Source organism: Bos grunniens, chromosome 20, assembly GCF_055505025.1.
Source record: "Bos grunniens cultivar Pamir isolate PY7600 chromosome 20, Bosgru_T2T1.0, whole genome shotgun sequence".
NCBI classification, from domain to species: Eukaryota; Metazoa; Chordata; class Mammalia; order Artiodactyla; family Bovidae; genus Bos; species Bos grunniens.
Window position 1 is genome coordinate 64587861 of NC_141184.1, and position 21448 is coordinate 64609308.

Consider the following 21448-nt stretch of genomic DNA (forward strand, 5'->3'; position numbering starts at 1 on the left):
GTTCTAGATTATCTGCATGGTCCCTAAGTCCAATCACAAGTGTCCTTACGAGAGAGAAACAGAGAGAGATTTGACACACATAGAATAGAATAAGGTAATGGCGCATGAAGGCAGGGTTGGAGTGACACATCTGCAAGCCAAGGAATGCCTGCAGCTACCAGAACCTTGAAGAGGCAGGGAGCAGGTTCTCCTCTGTCACCGCCAGAGAAAGTGAGGCCTGCCAACACTTTGGTTTTTTAAAAATATTCATTTATTTGTTTTTGGCTGTGCTGGGTCTTTGTTGCTACTTGGGCTTTTCTCTAGTTGCAGCAAGTGGGGGGGCTACTCCCTAGTTGCAGTGCGTGGGTTTCTCATTGCAATGCTTCTCTTGTTGCGGAGCACAGGCTCTCCGATGTGCCGGCTTCAGGAGTTGCAGCTCCCGGGCTCTAGAGCGCAGGCTCAGTAGTTGTGGCACACGGGCTTAGGCGCTCCAAGGCAGGCAGGATCTTCCTGGATCAAGGATCAAACCTGTGTCTTCTGCATTAACAGGCAGATTCTTTCCCACTGAGCCACTAGGGAAGCCCAACATCTTGGTTTTGACTCATTAAAGCTGATTTCCAACTTCTGGTCTCTAAATCTGAGAGAATAAATTTCTGTCGTTCTAAGTCACCAACTTTGCGATTAATTCATTACTGCAGTCACAGGAAACTAACACAACACCCCACGAAACTGTTTTCCTAAAACAACAAATATCCATTATTTTCTTACTTGTCTGAAATGTCATCTCTATCACATATAAAATATTTGTATCTATGTATATGTTTCTGAGTTTCTTCTTATTCATTAGTCTATTCTTGTATTAGTAAACACTGTTTTCACTATCACATCTTTTAAATTTCATATCAGGCAATACAAATATCCCTTTATTAATTTTTTAAAGAATACATTTATTATTCTTAACAAATTAGTCTTCTAGATATAGAATTAATAATAGCTTTTCAAGTTCTGTAAAAATGTCATTTAAGATTAAATGACTATAAATTAATTTGGAAGTTGCCTTTTAAAAATATTACTTGTTCCCATCCTCATTCTATTATTAAAATTCTTGTTTTATGTTCTACAGTAACTCCTGAAATTTCCTTCCTATAGTTCTTGTACATTTCTAAAGTTTCTACTTAGTTTTTCTGTCTTTCCTTCCTCCCTTCCTTCCCATCCTCCTCCTCTTCACACCCCCCTCTATCCCTCCTCCCTTCTTCATTCCTTTTTCTTTCTTTCTTCTGTTGCTGCTTATACAATGTTCTGAAACAGAGAGGTGACATATGATTTCTTCTTTGGCAGTTAATTTAAACGTCTAACTTTGTTTTGTTATTTTCTTAGGCTAATACTGAAACTCATTTTTAGGTTCTAACAGATGCTGTGTGGGTGGTGGGAAGAGGCAGTGCGAGTGATGGTGTGTGTGTTGGGGCGGGGATGGGGGCAGTGCGCAGGGGACAACAACGCATGGTAACTTTTAATTAGCTCCCGATAGTCAAGGAATCATTATTCACAGATTTCACAATCAGGTACAACAGGGCCATCTGACATTTTTAAAAAGAAAAACATGCCTCCAAGTGCCATAGTTTGAAGCTCTCCTATACAGATTTTCAGTTCCAATTGATTGTTGTCAGTCTTTTGTTTTAAATGTGCAACGTATGAGTTCTGAGCCTCAATCCAGCCTCAGTTATGTCTGTGTTTGTATAACACTTTGGCTTCCCCAAACCCTGGCTATGAGGATGAGGAAGGCTTTTGAAAGAGAAGAGTTAGCCTACTATTCAGATCTGAGAAATAACCTCCTATCACCACTTCCAGACTGAGACAGTTGTAAGACAGAATTTGGTGAAGACTTGCTCTGCAGAAAGAGGGAGAGGGGACGATAGGATTCCATTTTAACCAGTGGGAGAAATGAAAAGAAAAAAAAAACTTCATTTCCAGCATCCTAAAGGAAAAGACAATGTGGGCAGACATGCTGAGGCAGTGGTTTCCAGCCTTGGGAATAAAATGAAGCAGACGTTTTAAGATACCTTATATGGAGCACCACATTAATAATCACTGAAAATTAATTAATGATGCTGATAATGACCAGAATATTATTTTTTTAAGTACAAGAAGAATCTGTTATATAAAATAAGATATTATCTTCTTAGCTAGGTAGACTTTTTTATTTTCTTTAACTAATCAACACTCTGCCAAGGAAAAGGGAACGTTCTGCCAGAATTTAAACTGAAAAAAATAAAGTCCTCGGGCAAGTTTATATAAAACTCTGGAAAAGTGATATGTAATAAATTAAATATACTGAAATAAGCAAAGCATGAATATTTAACCACTTGACTATTTTAATTTAAAAGGGAGCTGTGAGACCAAGACTTGCTCACACAGGATGGAAAGTTTAAGGCCTGATTGGCAGTACCAGAAGCTGTCCTGCCTCTTTCTTTATTCAGGAGACTGGCAAACAAAACAGGGCAGCAGCGTGGCATCAAGCTGCGGGCCAAGTCAAACATTTGCCAAGGCTTGTCCATGTCCCAGAATCTACATGGCTGGGGAACTTGGACACAGAACATGCTGCATATCTAACTGCTTGTGCCATTAGTTAGCGTCACCTAAGACGTCTTCAGGCACCAAACGACCAGCCAGAATCATTTTTTGGGGGTCCTGGAATAGGAGGGGGTCCCTTCCTACAGAGACCAATTCCCTGGAGTCAAACCCCAAAGCAAGGGTGAGTGAAAATACATGAAAGTACTAACCAGCAAGTGGACTGGATGAGTGAGGAAGAGCCATGGGGTCAGAGAAAGCAGGGGAGGAAAGGCCAAGAGACGCAAAATGAGATCCCGCTGCCCCACAGAGGAACACGTGTTCCAACCTCAGCAAAAGGAGGATAACCTGTATCTGCAAGGAAGGTTATCCTTCTCTGGCCCTGGTTTCCATTGGCAAAACTGAAGAGGGGAGGTGGCCTTAAGTGATCAATGATCTTAAGTGATCATTCCATAGAGTGGCCAGAAGCTGAGATGAATGGGAATCAGCATTGCAGACCCTTGGGAGGGACGTCACTGTCTTACAGTCTGGCAAAGAGGTTTTAGGACCTAACGTTTATAGAATGTTGTCCACTTACCTGGCCCCAGACTGAGAACTTTACATGTAGGCTTTTATTTAATCATCGCACAGTTCTATGAGATTTATCACACAGTTTCTTATCATCACCCCATGTTATGCAGGGCTTCCCTGGTGGCTCAGTGGTAAAGAATCTGCCTGCCAATGCAGGAGACACAGGTTCAATCCTGGGTCAGGAAAATCCCATGAGAGAGGAAACGGCAACCCACTCTAGCATTCTTGCCTGGAGAATCTCATGGACAGAGAAGCCTGGTGGGCTACAGTCCGTAGAGTCACAAAAGTGTCATACATGACTTAGCGGCTAAACAACATTTTATACATGAGAAACAGAGATGCTAGGGAGCCTTCAGAAAGGAAATAGCTCACAAGCATCAGAGCTGGCACTCAAATACCAGCCTGCACCAAAGCTCATGCTCTCTGTATTCACACTAGGCTGCTCTCCAATGCAGAGGAGAGACCAGATGTCAGCCCAGCATTTGAAAATGTTCTGTGTTGCATGTAGACACAGACCAGTGTGCAGGACTGGAGGATTGTGGGAGGGCTGACATGTATCTATTGCAGACATGCTTAAAAGGCCAAAAGGTAATTGATTCTTGAAAGCCAATATTATAGTCTGGCAGCAAGTGTCAGAAGATATAAACTAATGGCATCAGCAAAAAAAGACTTTTCCCTGAGGACCGCATGCATGAATGCTAAGTTGCTTTAGTCATGTCCAACCCTTCATGACCCTATGAGCTGTAGCCTGCCAGGCTCCCTGTCCATGATTCTCCAGGCAAGAATACTGGAGGGGGTTACCATGCCCTCCTTCAGGGGATCTTCCCAGCCCAGGGATCAAACCTATGTTTCTTATGTCTCGTGCATCGGCAGGCAGGTTGTCACTAGCACCACCTGGGAAGCCCTTTCTCTTAGGAGTGGCAGACCACAATAAAAATGCTCATTGGTTCTATTGGTTTTACAGCCCTTTCTGCCCAATTGCTACTATTTCCTAAAACACTTATAACCCCTTGTATGTCTTCATTCTTTTGAACTGCCCTGAAGTTTCTTAGTACCTTGTAATAAAAACATCCAGAAAATTGTTCTATTTTCCCCCCAATAATATTATTAGAGTCTTCTATCCTTCTGTATTCACTTTATATTCAAGGAGAATGAAGCATAGAGAAATTAAATGTGTCCTGAATGTGCACTAAGGGAGCAGAGACAGAAGGTGAGGATTCTGATGGTCAAAATTGTGTCTTCCTAGATCTAAACAGACATTTCTCCAAAGAAGACATACAAATGGCTAATAAACACATGAAAAGAGGCTCAACTTTGCTCATTATTAGAGAAATGCAAATCAAAACTACAATGAGATATCACCTCACACTGATCAGAATGACCATCATCAAAATATCTACAAACAATAAATGCTGGAGAGGGGTTGGAGAGAAGAGAACCCTCTTGCACTGTCGGTGGGAATGTAAATTGATACAGCCACTATGGAAGATGGTATGGAGATTCCTTTAAAAACTAGGAATAAATCTAACATATGACCCAGCAATCAGGAAACCATAACTGAAAAAGAAAAATGTACCCCAGTGTTCTTTGTAGCTGAATACTGTTTACTACAGCTAAGACATGGAAGCAACCTAGAATGTCCATCAGCAGATGAGTGGATAAAGAACCTATGGTACATATATACAATGGAATACTACGCAGCCATAAAAGGAAGGCATTTGAGTCAGTTCTAATGAGGTGGATGAACCTATTACACAGAGTGAAGTAAGTCAGAAAGAGGAAAAATATATATATTAACTCATGTATATGGACTCTAGAAAGATGGTACTGATGAATCTATTTGCAGGGCAGCAATGGAGACGCAGATATAGAGAACAGACTCATGGCCACAGGCGCTAGGAGGAGAAGGTGGAATGAATGGAGAGAGTAGCACAGAAACATATACACTATTATACGTAAAATAGGTAGTCAGTGGGAATTTGCCATATGGCTCAGGGAGCTCTGTGACAATGTAGAGGGGTGGGATGGGGTGGGAGGTGGGTGGGAGGTGGGTGGGAGGTTCAAGAGGGAGGGGAAATATATATACCTATGACAGATTCATGTTGATGTGTGGCAGAAAGCAGCACAATGTTGTAAAGCTATTAGCCCTCAATTACAAATTTTTAAAAAATAAAAAAAGATCCCACATGCCACTTGAAGTAGCCAAAAAAAAAAAAAAACCTTTTGTCCTCTTTGAGAGTCAAGTCATCCCTTTGTATGAGGAGGCAAAAAAAATTCCAGGTTTCCTAGGAAGAGATTATATACACAAATAGATCCTTATCAGCGGAACTAAAATAATATTGGTTTTCACACAGTAATGAAAACACTCGGAGACATTCATATGCAAGCAGACTTTTTTTGCTGGTGAGCTCTGTAAATGCAAAGGCAGGGAGATAAGTGAGAGAGACAAGAAAAGCTTTCTTAAAGCTTCACCACTGTTGGAAAAAGTGCTGATTTTGTTAGAGCTTTATAGGAACAGCTCGGGTTGAATGTGATGTGAAATTTGACTTGAATCTTGCACCTGTCAGCCTTCTGGGAGAAGATTTTCAGTCCTAAGGCTTCCATCTAAGTAGCACCTCTTGGCGGGGACTTCAGAAGCAGGGCCGGCCTTTCAATTCCAGGATTGAGTCTTGTGTTCAAACTTTCTCTACCTCACGCTATCTTCCTTCCGATCTGTCAACAAATGTGTTTTTCTGGGTGGAATTACAAGGTTCCAGGGTCACATGTGACCAGCTACACTTGTAGGCAGAAACTCAGGTCAGAGTGAACCAGGCCTGCCACTTCTGCTATGACAGGCCCAGTCAACCAAAATAATGAGCAATGTCTGCACTGTGTTCAGGTACTAAATCCACTGGTGTGTGTTTAGCTTATCTGGATTGAGTTTTTGAAAGGTGAGGAAACCTTGCCTTATTTTTTTCGTCTTTGGAAAATAATTTAGTGGTGAAGGAGGATTTTACGTTATATGTTTATATTCACACTATATAACATATATAGTTATAATACTATATATTTGTGTGTATACTATTTATAATTACTGCATCACCAGAATTTTCACAATTAGAATATATCCATGTACTCTTTTGTCACTTAAAAGTGCATCTTTAGGGACTTCCCTGGTGGTCCAGTGGCCAAGACTCCACACTCTCAGAGCAGTGGGCCCAGGTTCAATCTCTGCTCAGGGAACGGGAAGCTACATGCGGCAACTACAGATCCTGCGTGCCACAACAAAGACAAGATCCTGCGTGCTGCAGCCAGGACCCAGTGCAGCCAAATAAAGACAAGAAATCACTTTTAAAAATAAAATTGAAAAAATGCATTTTTAAAAGTTTGAATGTCACAGGTACCTTCAGAATTTTAAAAAATTGTATGAATACATTCATTAAAGAAACCTTAGCATACACTGATGAAAAGAGTCTAATACAGAAAATCCATAATCATATTTTTTGAGGTAACATCTGATAAAACTTGGATGTACAGCATTTCATCTTTTTTTTTTCCCCCTCCCTGGACTATATGTACTACATGGAAATACAGGTCTTCCTTTATCCATGGTTATGCTTCCCAAGGTTTCAGTTACTTGCGGTCAGCTGGGATCTGAACATACTAATGGAAAATTTCAGAAATAAATGATAAGTTTTCCATTGTGCCCCATTCTGAATAGGGTGATGAAATCTGTGTGGTCCCACTCCGTCCCTCCCACGCTTGTGAATTGTCCCTTTGTCCAGCATACTCTGCCCCTTAGTCACTTGGCAGCCTCCTGGGTTATCAGATTGACTATTGTGAGATTGCAATTCATGTGTTCAAATCACCCTTATTTTACTGACTAATGGCCCCAATGCACAAAAGTAGTGATGCTGGTAATTCAAATATGCCAAAGAGAAACCGTGAAGCACTTCCTTTAAGTGAAAAGGGGAAAGTTCCTAGCTTGATAAGGAAAGACAAGCAATCAATCATATGCTGAGATGGATAAGATACATAGTGAAAATGAATCTTCTGTCAGTGACGTTGTGAAGAAAGAAAAAGAAAATTGTGCTAGATTTGCTGGTGCTCCTCAAATTGCAAAAGTTATGAACACAATGCGTGGTAAACGGGAAATGCATTAGATTTGTACTATAAGGTACTTTCAGAGAGAGGGAGAGACTACATTGATGTAATTTTTATTACAGTATGTTGTTATGATGGTTCTATTTTATTTTTAGTTACTGTTGTTAATCTCTTACAGTGCTTAATTTGTAGATTACACTTTATCACAGGTAAATACGAAAGAAGAGACACAGTACACGTGGAGCTCAGTACTATCTGCGATATAGGCATCCACTGAGGGCCTTGGGACTTATCCCCCATGAATAAGAGGAGATTACTATATGTTCCAGAGAAGGCAATGGCACCCCACTCCAGTACTCTTGCCTGGAAACTCCCATGGACAGAGGAGCCTGGTAGGCTGCAGTCCATGGGGTCGAGAAGAGTCGGACATGGGACATGACTGAGCGACTTCACTTTCACTTTTCCCTTTCATGCATTGGAGAAAGAAATGGCAACCCACTCCAGTGTTCTTGCCTGGAGAATCCCAGGGACAGGGGAGCCTGGTGGGCTGCCGTCTATGGGGTCACACAGAGTCAGACACGACTGAAGCGACTTAGCAGCAGCAGCAGCAGCAGCAACTATATGTTCATATAAAATCACATTACATTTACTGTTTTGAACTGCCATATGCCTTTTTACTGAAAAATACACTATGAGCCTCTTTCTACTTATGGAGTTATATAAAAAATAATTTTTGAGATGACACAGTATTCTATTGTTAACCACCACTGCCAACTCCACGGTTTTCTAATATAAATAATACTAGCGATAAATGCCCATACATTTTCATAGTAAAATTCCCCAGATAAGGAACTGTTAAATCAAAGGTCATTCTTTCAAAGGCTTTCCATGCCTGTTGCCAAACTGCACCTCAGAAAAATTGTACCAATCTATCTTCCCTCCAGCGATGTGAAAGCACATTTCCCCATGCTCTGACCAATGTGGTATCATAAGTCTTTGTATATGTGTGTGTTAGTTGCTCAGTTGTGTCTGATTCCTTGTGAGCCTGTGGACTGTTGCCTGCCAGGGTCCTCTGTCCATGGAATTCTCTAGGCAAGAATACTGGAGTGGGCTGCCGTTCCCTTCTCCAGGGGATCTTCCCAACCCAGGGATAAACCTGGGTCTCCTGCATTGCAGGCAGGCTGTTTACTATCTGAGCCACCAGCGAAGCTTCACCATAATTCTTTTTAGACTTCACCAATCCGATAGGCAAAATAAATGATGTCTCACTGTTTTAATAGGCAAATATAGAATGGTAAATCATTATTTTATTAAATACATTATTAGAGAAACTAAACATTTTTCTTTTATTTTTGATAGCTTGTTTTTCTCCTTTGGGGATTAACTATTTATAATCCCAGTTCCCCCATCCCTTCTAATTTAGTTGTAAGTTCTTTATGTGTTAATACCAATTATTTTTCTCTCATAACACTGTAATAGTTTCTCAGTTTTAACTTTTCCTAATTTAGCTTGTAGTATTTTTGTTGTGCTGAAGTTTTAATTTTGCCTTAGTCAGAAATGCTAGTCTTTTTCTTTATGGCGTCTACCATCAGTGGCCTTTGCTACCTATTGACGGAGACTGTTAATTTTATGATATATCTTAGAGATGGAATATGGGGCTTCCCAGGTGGTGCTAGTGGTAAAGAACCCGCCTGACAATGCAGGAGCTGCAGGAGATGCGAGTTTGATCCCCGGGTTGGGAAGATCCCCTGGAGGAGGAAATGGCAACCCACTCCAGTATTCTTGTCTGCAGAATCCCATGGACAGAGGAGCCTGGCAGGCTACAGACTATAGCATTGCAAAGAGTCAGACACAGCTGAAGTAACTTAACACAGCACATACAAAATCATATCCCAACTAAACTACACTTCTTTGTCCCAGAGTCTGCTTCGGAGGGGACCCAGACTAATTTTTTTTAAGTGACAGGAAATTATCATGCAGTATGATAGGGAAAATATCTGATATTGAAATAATATAAATGGGAACATGACCTAGACCTGGGGTTCAGAGATCATGCAGAGATGGAGTGAAGATCTGCAGAGCAAGTAGGAATTCCTTTGAAATAGGAAGAAGAGACTCAACCTGGAGGGAATTCTAGTCAGAAGGATCAGCATGGCCAAGACCTAGAGCCAAGAGCAGGTCTGTAGTATTTAAAAAAAAAAGAAAAAAAGAGAAAGGAAAGGTTCAGTGTGATTGAGACATGGACCAGGAATGGTACAGAGATGAGAGATAAAGCTGGAGAAGTAAGAAATAAATAGATCACAAAGGATCTTGTTTACTAGGCTGAGAAGTATGGAAAATGTGCCTATTTTCAGCAGAAATTTTTAACATTAACATTCCCAAACTTGTTAGGATTTAAGTATAAAATGTAGGACTTGGATAGTCTAAGCATTTTCCTAAATATTTTTCTCAAAAACTAATTCCATCCATCTTGCTCTTCTCTTCCTTATGGTACGTTTTTCTCATTCTACCCGAAGCTCTCCCCTTGTCCTTAAACTCTGGTTTAAAGCTAAGCTTCTCAGTGTGGGGAACACGTCCTATTGTTCTTTGTAGACCCAGAGGGCCTAGCACAAAGCCCAGATAAATGCTTAGGCATCTTGGTGTCTTAACTTGCCCATCCCTTTCCTTCCTCCCTCTCTCTTTCTCCCTCTGAACCCTCCTCCCCCTCTTTGCAGTCAACCCACACATGTGTGAATCATCAGTAGCATCTCCCAAAGGGGAAACCCCTCTGCCAACCAGCTGGTCCAGCCTCATTCCACGAACATTGCTGAGTGGGAACGTCCCCATTACACAACCGTAATGCAGCCCAGGGTGTTCTGAGCGCTCCTCTCCCATCTCACCAAATTCAGCTTTCCCACCATTTTCCATCTTACCTTCCTTTCCATTGAGGGTCTGATTCTTTGCTTTCAAGTCCTATTTACTGCCAAGTGGTTATGTCTTGGCCTTCAGAGGAAACATAAGTACATATCCAATCCACAAGACACAGAGAAACACTCAGGGGAAAAAAAAAAAAAAGATTAGTTCAAGATATAGAGGAATTATAGTGTTTAGCGTTTGAATTGTAGAAATATTTTAGGTCTGATTAATAAATTTTTCCAGTAAGGGATGAGATGGTAAATATCTTGAGCTTTGCAGGCCATAAGGTCTATTTAGCAGCTACTTACCTCTGCCCTTGTAGTGGGAAAGAAGATACTGACAATACCTACGTAAGTGGCTGTGGCTGTGTGCCAGTACAGCTGGACTTACTGGACTGTAAGGAGATCAAACTAGTCAATCCTAAAGGAAAGCAACCCTGAATATTCACTGGAAGGACTGATGCTGAAGCTGAAACTCCAATACTCTGGCCACCTGATGCAGAACCACCTCCTTGGAAAAGACTCTGATGCTGGGAGAGATTGAGGGCAAGAGGAGAAGGGGGTGACAGAGGATGAGATGGGATGGCATCAATGACTCAATGGACAAGAATTTGAGCAAACTCCGGGAGATAGTGAAGGACAGGGAAGCCTGGCGCACTGTAGTCCATGGGGTCACAAAGAGCTGGACAAGACTGAGTGATGAACAACAGTAGGTAGTAGGCTAACTGAGTCACAGACACTGGTGGGTCAGCACCCAGTCTGGACCAGCTCTCCCATACAAATGAGAACAACGCGCCCCGGAGATGACGCATCACTGTTTACCCTGGTGATTCATGGCATACCTGAGCTGAGGACCTGGGCCTCCTGGCCAGCTAGTCCTTAAGACTAAGTCCTGCTTTTTGCACTTTGACTCCTCTTCCTCTCCATCACTCATGTCCTACCAGTTTGTCCCATCCTAGTCATTTGGTAGATCTTAATACTCAGGCACCAAAGACAGATGTCAAACTTTAAAAGTGTATACATGTCAATTCCAATCTCCCAGCTTATTGCACCCCTCTTTTCCCCCTTGTATAAAATAGATAATGAATGAGATCCTACTGTATAGAACAGTAGGGAGAAAGGGTACAATCTGTTTGTAGGACATATTTTAAGTAAACCTTAAAAATGCATTCTAATACCTAGTAGGTGCAGACAAATACTGTTTGATTCCACCGATATGAGGTACCTAGAATAGTCAAATTCATAGAGTCAGAAAGTGTACTGGCAGATACCAGGGCCCAGAACGGGGGGCGGTGCTGGTGAGGAGGGAAGGAAGGGGCAAGGGGGACTGAGTGTTTAATGGGGACAAAGTTTCAGCTTGGAAAGTGAAAAATTCAGGAGATGGATGATGGTGAAAGTTGAACAACAGTGTGAATGTACTTAGTGCCATTGAATTGTATAGTTAAATACAGTTAAAATAGTATGTTTTATACTGTGCGACTTTTACCACAATAAAATTATTTTTAAAAAAGGATATGAAAATAACTACTAAAACATGCTATACAGAATAAACTTGAACAGCTGTAGACACTTTTCCAGATCTCCTATCATTTCTAATGCAATGTATGTCTGCTTTGGGAGTCACCGACCTCCAGGTTCAGTGGAGTGTATGTGTGCGTGTGACTCAGTGTATAGGAGAATGCCCACCTACGATAGGCAAGTACACTGACAGTCAGATGGACCTTGCCCAAATTAAGGAAAAATTTTCTAGGTTGGTTTGCTTCTTTTTTTTGGAACTGAACTGTGTAAATTTTTAGGAAGGAGCATTTTAAAAAATAAGATTTGAAGAGGCTGAAGCTGAAAAGCCAAGTAAACAAAACAATAAAACCTAGCTGAGTCACTGACAGGACATTCCAAATTGTTTAGTGTGCTATTAATGACTCTAAAAGGCAAGAAGGACGACATAACTGGTTCCCACAGAGGGGGCTGTTTTGTCTCACATCTCAGCCACAACAGGCCCTGTGACCTGAATGGTCCTAAACATGTTCTCAGTTGTGGAAGAACTGATGTGTCCTTTAAACACAGGGGCCTTGAAGCTGTTCCTTCAGAGTACAAAGGAGGGAGGGCCTACAGGCAAGGCACTGCTGCCCCTTCTCTGACCTAGAAACTTGACAACCAAGGGCTTGGTTTGAGAGGACAGCAGACAGCAGTAAACAATGAATAAAGTCCTACTACTCCCGTCTACTCCTGAGGATTTGTTCTAACTATGAGATCATTTCCAATACTCAGGGACAGTAGCTAATGGACAAGTTATATCTGTGCACAGCGGTGACTTTCATTTTCCATTGGCCCTTTCAGCCATTCTCCAAAAACAAACCTTGATCAGTTTCAGCAGAGTCATCTGCAAAATGGCTCAACAGCACTCCAAAATACTAATGAATAAGTTAAATGACAAGTTAAATGAATAAGTTAAATGACCCTCTGTATCTGGAGGGATCATGTTTATTCTAACAACGACATAGGAATTATATGAAGTTACTGTCCTGATAATTAACATTAACAGCTGCTTCATTGAAAATAACAGACTCTGCATCCCTACTCTTTGCTCTAACCACTTTTAAAAATTTGACACTCAGCACCAAAAATCTACTGACCAGGAAGTCAAAGCACACTGATAGCTGACTAAAGATAACAAAACTCATTCTTGAAAGTGGAGGATTTAAACTAATGCACCAACAACCCCCGCCCCCCCACCCAATCCTAGGTCACCTGCCTGGATTTGTGCCAAGTGTCATTTAAAATTTATATTTATTATAGTATTTATTTAATAAAAAGAAAAGCTAAATTCTCTGATGTTATTATATCATTGAGAGATACTCCCACCTCTACACACCTCCCTGCATTAGTTTTTCTCAACTATTCCTAAAACTTAATGAGTAATCAATTTGTGTCCAGTGAAGAAATGAACAAAAGAGCGAATAGAAGAAACACAGGAAAAACAAGAAGAATCACTTTATTCACTATGCCTGAACAAAGAAAGCAGTAATATTTCATGCACTCTGTTTCATGGAAATATTTCAAGGAGACATATTTTTTTCTCCAGCCCATTAGAAACTGTTGATAACAACATTTTACCTAATATAAATAGGTGAGTAAAACTATTTCCTTTTAAGCCAGGCATATTGCTAGATTATTTTATTCCTGTCTTATCACTTGTCATCTCTAATTTACAGATGAGGAAATTGAAGCTCACAGAGATTTTGCTTTGACCAAGGTCTCAAACTAGTAAGTGCTCGACCCCAGATTTAAAGCCTGCTCTATCTGACCCCAAAGTCTTTGTTCTCTGTAGCATCCTTACTCTGGTGAAGTAAGGGAAGAAATGTCTCCTGCACAATGACATTAGTGTAATACTTGCATTATGAGGGAAGAAGAATACATTATTTAGAAAACAAGTTTTAGTCCCATTTCAAATCTATAGACCCCCAAAGGGCAGAAGATTAAGGTTCCATTAGAAATCCCAGGTAACATCAATAACAACTCAAAACGCTAAGTTCCCAACTTTCTTTTTGTCCAGTAAATCAGACTGATGTAGATACTTTACAGAGGTTTGATGTGAACAATAGACTTGGAAATTTTAAAAATAAGGTAAGTGTAATGCTTGAAAGTACTCTTAACTCAAGCCTCACTCAAGTGGAGAACATCATTAGTGCCATTGTATTGGGTTGCCCAAAAAGTTCATTTGAGTTTTCCTGTAAAATCTTATGGCTAAACCAAAGTGAACTTTTTGGTCAACCCAATGAATATTAATGAAATGTAAAGTATTTACTAGAACACAGTGATCAATGATGCAGCTTTGAATGGGCAATCATAATATTTTTATTAGTAGTGAGAAACTCCTTTTTTTTATTTAAATTGGTTAAAGAATGACTTGGGCACTTTGGAACACTGGCCTTAAAGATCTGTCTGTGTTACACTGTGTGGGGGAACAAATGGCCACACTATTACTGTTTTTATACAACTCATTGGAACGTACACATTGATTTTTACATATAACTAGCCACAAACTCCTCTTCTTTAGTTGCTTTTATGGGACACTGATCATGCCTGTAGTTTAATGGACTAAATATTATGTATTGCGTTGAATTAGCTGGTAGGGTACTTCCTCCACAAGCCTTGTAGTAAAGCCTCTAATTTGTGCTGAGATGGGAAGATGATAATTTGTAAATAATGATAATGAATAATAATCACTGGATTATTTACGCAAAGACATTCTAACACAAATAAAAACTAGTTCTACAAACAACTTTGCATATATGATTCCAAAATTGCTTTGATTTAACTAGCTATTGGGCATCGTATAGATACAACCTAAGTTGCCTTGTTAGGATGCAAGAACAACAACAAAAAAAAGGATGCAAGAACAAAGATAATCAAATAATCTAAGCTTTCCCTATGTAATAAGATGATGCCATATGTGGAGTTTTGTAGAGAGGATTAAATAATGTAATGGATAGAAGATGCTAGGGAATTCTTATAGGTAGCCACTGATGACTGTGAGGGCTGTTGTTATTACTATTTCTCCACCTGTTTTAATTACCTCACAGCTTTCGTTCAGTCACCTAATCCACCATCATTATGGTGCATGCAGTGATTCAGGCTCTTTGGGAGGATGTCACAGGGCAAGACGGTAGTGTCGCTCTAAAAGGGACCATGGTCCCGAAAGCCAGTCGGGAAAACACAAACGCTGTAACACTTTCTTTCTTACACGTTGTGTGGTCAAAAGTCCTCAATTCCTTTCTCCTTTTACTAGTACCTAAAAAATAAGAGAATAATTGTTCAACCTCAAGAGACATGCTTTGAAAGTGAGGATGCTCAGAAGTGCAAAATGTTTTCTTAAGCCTAAATTGAATAAGAAACTGTAATTCAAAACATTTCCAAGTGGAGGATCCATGATCTTTCACAAAAATAAATTGCTTTCTTGAAAGGCAAAGCCCCTTGATGTGGTGACCATCTTTAAGAGGAAGCTGATATGGTCATTTTAAAGATGCCCTCCTTCTCAGCTTATTTCCAGTGGCTCATCACTCAACAAAGAAATTGAACTGAAAAGTGGACTCCTCGGCCAGTTGGGATCATTGAAAGGCTGGCCATACTGGGTTCGAATGGAGGCATGACTTTGATTCATATTCAGACTGGACCAGAGTGCTTTCTGGCCTTACATCTTTCCACCTATACTCAAAATTTTCTCCCATCTACATCTTTTTAAAGAGATTGTCCAACACATATATCTCTCAGAAATTTCTCCTCCCCCCTCACATCTTCCCAGCTCCCAACTGTGGCCACGTTATTAGACTGGGATGGCACCTGATCCAAGTGAAGAGATCGGATCTACTCTTTCAGACTTGGAGTTGGGACCTAGAGGTTGGGCCAATTAACTGGGAACAGGAAGTAGAAGATCATTTAGATTCAGAGAATGGAATGGCTATTGCAGGTGGCCATGTTAACTGCTTCTGTAAGTTGATGGATGAATCAGAAAAAGGGTCTGCAGACAAAGAAAGATGAAATGAACATGCGAAGACAAGGAAAATAAGATGCAGTCTTCCAGTGATTTTTCCAATTTGAAGAAGGCCCACTGTCCTTCTTATATGTGTGTTTCTGTAGGATTCCTTTGCATCCTGTAGTTCAGTTCAGTCCCTTAGTCATGTCTGACTCTTTGGGACCCCATGGACAGCAGCACGCCAGGCCTCCCTGTCCGTCACCAACTCCTGGAGCTTGCTCAAACTCATGTCCATCGAATCTGTGATGCCATTCAACCATCTCATCCTCTATCGTCCCCTTCTCCTCCCACCTTCAATCTTTCTCAGCATCGGGGTTTTTTCAAATGAGTCAGTTCTTCACATCAGGTGGCCAAAGTATTGGAGGTTCAGCTTCAGCATCAGTCCTTCCAATGGATATTCAGGACTGATTTCCTTTAGGATGGACTAATTGGATCTCCTTGCAGTCCAAAGGACTCTCAAGAGTCTTCTCCAACATCACAGTAAGATACCTCATATTCATTTGAACTTTCTTGAAAAGATTTCAATTCCCAAAACCCAAAAGCACCCTAGCTAAAACATTCTCTAGCCACTCTGGAAGGTTATTTTGAACTAAGCATCTCCCTGCCCTCGTCTCCCAGAGTCATCAATCACTTTGACCTTAGGGAGTGCACAACTGGTAGAAGATGTGCTGGTTATTGATGAGAAACGGGAAAGAGGCAGACACAGAAACTCATGAGAAGTAAACAGGAAGTAACACTGAAGAGAAGATCAAAGTTCTGTCCTGCCCTAAACAAGAAGATAGGGCACTGCAGCTGCCTTTGAAATGCAAGTTGTCTTTTCACAGCTGCCTTGGGTAGTTATTTGGTTGTTTCCTTAACATTTGGAATAAGAACTAAAGGCGTCCCTGTGACCTGGCTCCATTCCTTGATTCTAAGAGGAAGACTGACAGAAATTTCCACAGTCTGCATTAATATAAGCATTCAGGCCCCAGGGGTCATCATGCGCCATATAATTGGGGTTTGACACTCTCTCAGTTAACGGTTTCCACTCATGGTCCAGGGCAAGGAGCCCATGTCTGTGTCACCCTAGGGATGAGGTGGAGACTTTCTTGTCCTTATTCAGGAGAAAATCTTTGGTTCTCAGCTTTGTTCTGAGAAGCCAGTTCTATCTCCCTCTGACTCATGGTATCAGTCAACAGCCCTTCCCATGTCAGTTCCAAACCTTTTCCTCTAAGCCACACATCTGCTGTGTGGGTCACCCCAGGCCATGTGGCTTCTGCTCTTTCTCCACTATGACTCTCTATTTATCACTGCTTCTTGAAATTTCCTTCTCTTGCTTTTGAATTCAACCAGGTATTTTAAACTCCTTAATTTTAATAGCATTTGTGTGCATTCAGACTAGGGTGGAGGATTCCACCCAGTGGTACATGTAAATGGTACATGTAAGCTCAGTGTACCAACTTGGTTGAAATCATTTCTAATCTAATAAACGACAGACCTGGGTTTCAAACCTAGGTGTTCTGCATCTGAAACCAGGAAAATTTTTCATTTTAACACATGTCTTCCAGGGCATCTCAACAAGGTTGAAAGACTTGGCTAAAGTGAATTTTAACAAAAGAAGACTAGAGGTAAGCTCATGGAATTATTATGCCCATAAATGATTATAGGTTAAAAGCATACATGTGAGAAGGTTTTAGGGAACTGCACAGAATGAAACTCTCCAGTTGGTAAGATATTCTCGAGGCTGATTCTGACCTTAGGAACTTGGTGTTGGAGACAGCTGTGTTAACAGGGTCTAGTCCAGCCTTGTAACCCACATGTCCTTTCTGGCCAGAGCAAGAAGGAATCATCACACGCAGGTGCTGATTCTCACATCTGGATCATCTCCTTCCATCTGCCGGTGACCATAAACACACACACTCCCAGGGAAAAGCCAACAAGACAATGTTAAGAGCATGAGATTTGCTTGGGGAAGAAGTGAAGCTTGTCGTGTGCAACCTGGAATGGTGGCAGAGACAGGTTTGCAGGAAAAAAATAGGAGCTGCAAGCACTCCAAGAAAAAGGAGAGCTTGACTTTAACTGCTATGACCCTTGGGCCAGCCACCATGTTCGTTACACCAAATTTCCATGTATCTGGCAGCAAAATCTCATCACAGTCACAGTGGGTTATCCATAGTTTCCATTTCCACTCATTCTACCTCCTATTATGAACGTAACTGAGTAGTGGCTGAATATTGACTGTACCATATGAATTCAGTTAATTGGTCTGGTTAGGAAATGGAGCTCTTAAGTGAGTTTCGTCTTTGCATATGTAGATATGCACATGCGTGTGAAGTAATTTCAATTGTGTCCAACTCTACAACCCCGTGGACTGTAGCCTGGCAGACTCCTCTGCACATGGACTTCTCCAGGCAAGAATACCGGAATGGGTTGCCATTTGCTCCTCTAGGGTATTTTCCCAACCCAGGGATCGAACCCACATCTCTTACATCTCCTGCATTGGTTCTTTACTACTAGCACCATCTGGGAAGCCCATGTAGATACATAGACTGACTTAAACATTTATCAAGTACATAATATAAAAGCTGGGGCACTGGCACAAGTTTGGGCTTCCATCTGGATTATATTGAAACATCTTGTTGACCGTATGGTCTTCGGAAAGTCACTTAATTCCTGAGCTTCAGTTTCCTCACCGGTAGATTGGGACAGCCATTCCCTTCTTGGGAGGTGGGGGGCGGGGATCTTCTCTACCTGGGGATCAAACCTTGGTCTCCTGCATTGTAGGCAGATTCTTTACCTTCTGAGCCACCAGGGAAGCCCTATAGATTGGGACGGTAAGCCCCATTTCCTAGGATTATTGTGGGGATTATGTGAAGTCCTGGATGCAAAATGTTTGGCAGGGATCCTGATACAGAATTGATGCTCACTAAGTAGCACCTATTACTACTGTTGTTATTATGAAGCTGAAACTGTGTCACTGCCTAGGAGGCTCTCAGCATGATGACCAGGGATAGACTCGGAGCAACTCATAACAATAGTCCCCTGGAGAAGGTAGAGTTGGCAAACCAAGGCAAGGATTGGCCTAGAGGTTTGTGCAAGAGAAAGTGGAGCAAGTAATGACTAGATCTGAGCACTCCAGCTGGTAACTGAGCAGCTTAAGTCAGTGCCCTGAAGCCCACGTGGTTTGGTATTGACAGAGGAGAGAATTCCTTGTCCCTACAAGCTGCACATCCCCAAGAGGTGCCCTTTAAGGGCCCTTTTTGGACTGGCTGCTCGAACACAGCATTTACAGCCAAGATTGCTTTTCTGTGTGATGAGAGCTTAGTAAGAAGCAATACGGCCTAGAGTCTCAGTGAGGAGATGTAGACTGTTGTCATTCATGGAATTCCAGAGCTAACGAACTCTCACCCAGCAGGACACAGTTTAGACAGATGGGGAGACACTTACTCTTCAGAAAAGCCACCCCGTTTCTGGCCTCTTCCGTCCCCTCCTCCAGAGCCCCTCTCTGGTTTCCCACGCACAGTGTTTGTTCCTCTGGACCTTGCTTCTCAGGAGGCTGGGAAAAAAAAGAGATCGGGTTTTCCAAGATTACCAAACTTATCTCTTTTCCGTGGCTGTACAAACAACTCGTGCGAAGGCCACCCAGATTTCTGCAATTAAAGAGAAACTTGCAGAGAAAGGGATGGCCAAGGCTGTTTCATATTCTGCCAAGTTGAGGCTCAAGTTGCCTCTGTGGGAGGACTCCACTACCATTGCTAACCAAGCAGCCATCTGTCCACAGGGCAGGGGGTGTGTGCTAGGGAGCTGGTGCCCCAAGTTACTTTTCAGGCCTCTGTGCAAGGGTCTGAGCTCAGCTCGTCTGCTCATGGACCCCAAGTTGGAAGTGATTTCACATTAGCAACAGAGATCCAAAGAGGGAAAATCCAATAAAACTTGATGACCTGAAGCAGAAGTACTCAGAGGCCAACCCGGACAGGTAGCACCTGCATTACCTGGGAAACTGTTAGCCAGACAGTTCTTGGGCCACGTGGTTGGCCCACCCCATTCCTGCCTACTGATTCAGAAGCCCTGAGGATTGGGCCCTGGACATGGTTTAGAAAGCCCTCTGCTGCTGCTGCTGCTAAGTCGCTTCAGTCGTGTCCGACTCTGTGTGACCCCATAGATGGCAGCCCACCAGGCTAGGTGATTCTAATTCATGTTAAAGTTGACAACCACCAGCTTCTGGAAACCCTGGCAGTGGGAATAAAGAAAACCATTCTAGAGTCTTATGAGAATCAAAGTGTGGCCAGAAAGGTATGCCTGTCCTAATTCCCACCTACATTTCCCCATGATGATATAAGAAAGGAAGGGCATGTGGAGGGAGGCAATGGTTGGAACAGAACAAACAGTGAGGGGGACAACCCTGAGCTTATGTGAGTGGTGGTTAGTGTCTTCAGCTGCTCACTTATTAATGTTGTCAGTGGCATCAAGAGGTTTCTGTTAATCCTTCAGAAATAGCTATCATTATGCACAGGATTGTCAGACTAGTAAGGTGGGGAAATGATCCAGGGCAGGAAAGGGAGCAGAAAGAACCACAGTACCACCAGTTCTGAAGGTCGATACCAGAAGTCAGCAAATCCCAGTGACATGGCTCAGAGAAGCAAAGAAGAGATGATGGGCTGAAAAGAGAAGAGAGGCAGAGAAAGAAAATAGAAGGAGGAATGGATGCAAACAATCACACCCCAACATTGCAGGGCCAGGAACCAAAGGGCAAATAGAGATACGTAAATTGTATGTTTGGATTTTTTAAAGTTGTGAGTTATTGTACATCAAGTGAACAGACTATTAAGTGAAACATGCAAAATCTTCCTACCTCAGCAGATAGGTCTTCATAGCAAACTGAAAGTTCAGGGCTGGTAAAATTAAGTATTCTTGGACTCCTCAGAGTTCCAGGAGGCAATCATGCAAGGAGAATCGGTACCCATCCTGGCCTTTGGTTCACAACTCCCCTCCCTTTCTCCTCCTATCCTGGCTCAGTCCCCACACCACCAGGGGATTCATTCATATACACAAATAAGCTGCCAGTGAGTCCTGGCTCCATCCACACCCCTTGTAAACAGTCCTGCATGACTACCACTCAGACCTAAGAGGAACACCATCAACACGAGAGACTGGACCAGGCAAGAGGCTCTGAAAAGAGCCCTGTGGTCTTCAGGGAAGAGACTTCTGCCTGATTTCCTGGAACACGGTCTTGAAGAGGGGCAGGCTCTTGGTGTATGCACCCTCTTGGCTTGTGAATTCTTCATCCCATGGGGAGAGTGTAGGAAAACAAGAGCAGGTCCCTAGAAGCATGAGTCCAGGACAGGGGCCATCTTGCTCCAAGCTAGAGAAAAGAGGAGGGAGAAAGGAGGAAATAGCATTAATAAAGACCTTGAAGAGGTTCTTCAAAAAGTGACTTTTACTATTACCCATACATCAGGGACCAGATATTCTTCTGGGTATCACGCTGTGATTCTTCCTCTAGATTGGATGAATCAATCACCCACACCATGGAGAAAAGTGAGTGCCCATGCCTGATTCATGTTTTATTCCTGTACCTACATTACTTCTCAGAGTCCAGGGATACCTAATTTTCCTGTGATAACAACTGTAGGTCCATAATAAATTCGTATACTGCACACTGGTAGGAAGGAAGTGAAGGAGGAAGGGAGGGAGGGGAGGAAGGAGGGAGGGGAGGAAGGAGGGAGGGGAGGAGGGAGGGAGGAAGTTATGATTGAGACCAGAAGTTTCTCTGGGTGAAACAAAGGAGTATTTCATTAGATAAACAACTAAAAAGCAAGATTACACAGAAAATTGGTAATTT

General features: G+C 42.0%; 1 long non-coding RNA gene across 4 annotated transcripts; it reads right to left on the bottom strand.

Moving 5' to 3' along the window:
- Positions 1–227: 227 nt before the first annotated feature.
- Positions 228–19179, bottom strand: LOC147350540 (uncharacterized). 4 transcript variants are annotated; one of them, XR_015148556.1, is made up of 3 exons: positions 19054–19179; positions 10113–10232; positions 228–716 (listed from the first exon to the last, which is right to left on the bottom strand). It is a non-coding gene; the product is annotated as an uncharacterized LOC147350540 (long non-coding RNA). The 4 variants fall into 4 exon arrangements; XR_015148559.1 differs by having other exon boundaries at positions 228–616; positions 19054–19178; XR_015148558.1 differs by lacking the exon at positions 19054–19179 and adding an exon at positions 14671–14886.
- Between the last annotated feature and the right edge of the window lie 2269 nt (positions 19180–21448).